At 38.7% G+C, this 5,054-nt stretch overlaps 1 pseudogene; it reads right to left on the reverse strand.

Moving 5' to 3' along the window:
* Positions 1-3,181: 3,181 nt before the first annotated feature.
* LOC123067695 (uncharacterized) overlaps positions 3,182-5,054 on the reverse strand; it is an 11,631-nt pseudogene continuing 9,758 nt past the window's right edge.

Raw genomic sequence — 5,054 nt, forward strand, 5'->3', positions numbered from 1 at the left:
CATAATCCGGACGTTGCAGCTCCACTGCCAAGTGCACCACTTCGAACGTGAAATGTCACATCCACCAAAGCAAGAGGAGGGCGGAAGCGTGGGTCAATCCAAGTTGAGGATAAAGATGCCAAACGGCCAAGAAGAGAGTGCACGGGGCTTAGAGGAGGCAGTGTTGGTGGCTCGGCCGAAATCCCCCTGGTTCCTTGAATGGCGTCAAGATGTCGATGATGAGGTAAACTTTTACATTCCTATCCGCATTTCAATTTGTGTCATTTTGGTTTATTTCTCCTCTCATACTGCAATATGCTACATGTCTGCAGAAGGTACTGAATCGGCTAATTACCCCAGACAAAGCTTGGCCTCATGTTTGTGGATACATATTTATACTAAACTTCAATATTTGCTCATAAATTGTTTTGTTAAACCAAAATCATAGCTAATATAACATGGCAAATTTAATCTATTTGTTGAAATGAAATCTACTTTCTTTGTTCAATATATTACGCCTTCAAAAGCATGTTTAAACGAAATTGTCTTAATTGTGAAAAACTGGTAAAATTACATGTCTTTTCGATTATTTTGTGACACTAGCATGAATATAGTGCATATGTATGTGTGTGTAATATTAAATATCTTAGTACAAATCTCTAAGGTATGTGGTACAATAAATATATTAACATAAATATTTATAATTAGATCTACACAAATATAAATATCTAGAATATATAAGATTTTTACAGGGAGTTTGTTACGAATCATGACATATTTTATATTTGTAGGTTTTGCATAGGTGATGTATTTTAGCGGGTGGCTTTCGTGGTCTTTGTCGTCTTTGGAGTTTATACATGCCTTTTTTTAAGGGTGGTGATTTGCTTCGAAGACCGCGGCCGCCAGCATATCTTGGTCTGTATTGACGACTTTCCAGTCACTGCTTCTACAAACTTCTGGATTTTAAAAAGTTTGCTCCACCAAGGCGGAGGCCCACAAGCATCATTGAGCTACACTTACGGCGTGTTGCCGATGGATGCAGAAGGAAGAAGACTTCGACACCCCAAATATTTTGAATTTTTTTGTAAGAGTGTGTTTGCAAGGACATGAAAAGAACAACTTTTGTGTGTGTCAAGAACCAATAATCTGCAACAGAAGGTTATGTGATGTAACAAATTGAGAACAATTCCACATCTGCGGCCATCCTGAATATTGCATAATGCATTATGCTAAAACAAAAAACATGAAGCATGGAAAACTATGCTACTTTTTGTGTGAGTCGAGAACTAACAAGTGAGTCATCTCTACCATGATGGAAAAATAAACAATGATGATCGATGTAGTCGACGAAGGGGATGCTTAACCAACTGTGGGTACTTCTCGACCACCAGTGGCGATTCTACTAAAGGGCTTCAATAGGATTAAGCCTACCATATGAAATCCTATTTCAGCTAAATATAATGCTTGACAATCATATTGAGGTGTTTTACATGCAACAATTATGCTAGGGAGCTTTAATAGGCTCTGCTGACATTCATGATTCCACGTATCTCACCTACCATTAATTGCTAACATCAATCTCACCTGCTAACACAAGCCGATGTTCATATACATGAGTCAAAACAAGTAACAAACAAGCCAACCTAATGTGCAAAGCCAACATAGCACCAAAACAAGCAAGCGTAATGTATAGAGCCAATATGGCAACACATAGGAATTCTCTCGAGAGGCTCGCAATGACGGGCCTCAACCACTAACACCTGGAAAACAAAGGTTCCAAAAACAAAGTTTTCATATGATTTTTGCATAAGGAGGTATCTCTTACCAAAGATAATCTTGCTAAGCATAACTCACATGGTAGCAAAAAAATGTTGTTTTGCGATCAAGAGGAGGCAATTCATCATTTATATATGTCATATTCGTTTGCTACTTTGATCTCGTGCATGATTCATCATTCATGTTACATACAATTTAGCACTGCCAGTTATTCCAAATTTGTTTCGAAACTTGTTGGTGGTATTCGTCATAAGTTGTTGGGCCAAATCTGTGTGTAGGGTTTGTGCCATCCTCCGTGAAATATGAAATTGCCAAAATGGCTGCATTTTAACAGATCATCTACTCCTAGTTTCTTGCAAGTTACCTACATGGCAACGGTTCAATCCGTATGTCGTAATCACTGCAGCATATGGACACACGGACGCTTATGGCCTCTCGGTGCAGCCGGCTGCAAATGGTTGCACATGGCTTATTCAATTAGTTTGGCTGGCAATCCACTCATATATTATGTGGATAAGCTACGTAATCTAGGATCCGACCAGTTGTGGTAGTGCTTATTTTTACTTTTATTGATACTAGGTGACTTGAACTTGGTACAGATTAATATAATGGTTGTGTGTATCACGTGATGCAGAGATTAAGTACTCCCCTTTTTGAAAGAAAATAGGAAAAATTGCCATGGCTAAACATTTGGTCTCTGATTAAATGGTTGCCGACTTTTTGGCATGCCAAAATGTCTCTTTGTCAACCATATTTCATTTTTCATTTTTTTGTCATGTTTAGCCAACTCATGGGCAAACAAACTTGACAAATATTTTGGCTAGCCAAAAGTATTTTGTGTCCAGGCTAGCTAAATTTTTATAAGACAATTATTGGTAGAACTAAATATACCTAATGTCTGCAACAGACCATGAGAAACATGTTAAGAGCACTTTTCTTAAGACAAAAGGCCATAGCTAAAGTACTGCATAACCCTGCTTTATGTTATAGAGCAAACACCACCAACAAGGTACATCCAACAACCACGTATAAGTTCAAGCCATACGAGTGAGGAGACATGCCACACTATGGGCAGCAAATAGGCCACACATTGAAGTGGACAGGGGACAACCAATGCTAGCAGGTCCACCTGCCGCTAGGACTTCAGCTCTCTAACGACCACATGAGAAAATGCCAATGATTCCTAAAAATAGGAACATTCAAATTTGCACATACATCTCAAGACAAACAAAGTAGAGAGTGCAACAATTTTTCGTGACAGTCATTTCACATACGCATGGGTAGGTTTCAGAGCACTTAAGTACGCCATCAAGTACACAACTGAGATAGACATGGTATTAGACATGGCAAAGTGGGTTAGGAGTGATATTTTTCTTACAAGTGCAATTATCAATCATCAAACTCAACGCCATCAGATGCCCGAAACTTATCGACTCTAGGGAATATCCATAGTTGACCAAGTTACCATCACCTCCACAGTGGCCAAACCAAAATAGAAAGGCAAGCTCTGAGTTGCATGTTTTTAACCTGAAAAACATCGCATCGGTAGATGTCCGGCCCACCCTTCTGACTAAGCTTCAATGTTACAACCAACTTAGCATCTGGTGCCACAGCACCCACGGCCCTGGTTAGCTCAGATGCCTCAGCGGCGATAACCCCATCAAACAACTCGATTTTGCCGCGTGCAACATAAGATGGGCTAGTGTAAGACCCTACCAAACATAGGTTTAAGCAACTTCCCTGCTTAATTTCTGATATCTCAACCTGTACAGTGGCCTCCGAGGCTTGTTCCAGAAGTGCAAACGTTATGTCCACTGAGCCACAATTACCATCCAATCGTCCTGTGATTATGACAGTGTGGCTTGTGCCTTTGTCGTTGAATTGGGCAACACCATCAATGAACTCTAGATCACCACCTTATTCTCCTGTCTTAATCTTCAGGTCAAACTTGATTACCACGGTAGCTTGCATTCTGATGCCTTTCTTAGGGCCAGACATCTATATGAGGCCATCATGCCCCACAATAAAAGGACCATCTCTTGTACGGTTGAAGACATAGTTGCATATAGGGTTCAACAGATCTCTGACAGCCACGTAGCCATACAACTAAATTGGGTCACCGACATATGATTTGTTAGCTAGCTCCAGCTAAAATATATGCATCATGGCGCAATATGCATGCCTTCCACAAACCCTCCAGTTAGGCATGCAACTGTCATAAGGCACAGCCATCATCTTTGGCTCCAGACAAGCTGATCAACAACAATAGAAATCATTAGTACATGATTAAAACAATTAATCTCCAGCTTTCAACTGAAAGGAGAAAATAATGGTGACTTTTAAATTGATGGCTACAGTAAATGAGGAGAAAATACTTAACTTAGTAGTGTGCTTTGTCTGATGGGAAAGAGTTCAAGCATAGTTTTTTTTATATAAAGAGTCAATTACACCGGTGATGCTTGAACTTGACGCAAACAACCACTTTGGTGCTAGAACTCGCGGTATATATCAAACTGGTGTAATAACTTGGCTCCGGCGTGCAAATACGGTCCAAATCTTGGTTCTGTACGTCTGAGCCGTTGACTAGGCGCATCAACATGGTATGAATCCCTCCTTTGTGAACACCCCCTCGCTTTTTTTCTCACAAAAAACCCTGTTGACGTTGGAAAAATGGCATTTCATTCTTTTCGACTTATGGCCGGTGGGTCAACGTGTGTACATACTAAAATTAACAAAAAAAATGAGGGATTCGTCTCGAACACGCGACCCTTGGTTCAGTCAAGGTCGGTCCTGACACCTACAACATTCACGTCTTAACATCTTCAAATGGATACCAATTTTAATGTAGTCCAATAGAGGCACTTTTTTCTTTTTGAAAATAGTCGAATAGAGGCGCTTGTGGGGCTGAAATGGGCTGCTGTGAGTGCGCCCCATTTGCTCCTGTTAGTTTTATTTAGAAATTTATAGGTAATGTAAGTTCTAATCTTAGTAACAAAAATAATCTTTAAATATTTGTGAGGTATAAATATTATTATATACATACAAACAAAATAAATTACTTTTCTAAACTGTTCACGTATTATTGTAGAAATATACATATATTTGTTAAATAGTATTTATGAATTGTTAAAATGTTTGTATAATTTAAAAACGCAGATATTTTTAAAATTACAATTCATAAATATTATGTTAGTTCTACAAAAATTTCAGAAAATTTATGCACATTTGTATAATTCGATGTTTGTACAATTAAAAATACTCATAATTTAAAATTTAAAGTGTTCATATGAATATTCAGT

Source organism: Triticum aestivum, chromosome 3B (genome assembly GCF_018294505.1).
Source record: "Triticum aestivum cultivar Chinese Spring chromosome 3B, IWGSC CS RefSeq v2.1, whole genome shotgun sequence".
NCBI lineage: Eukaryota > Viridiplantae > Streptophyta > Magnoliopsida > Poales > Poaceae > Triticum > Triticum aestivum.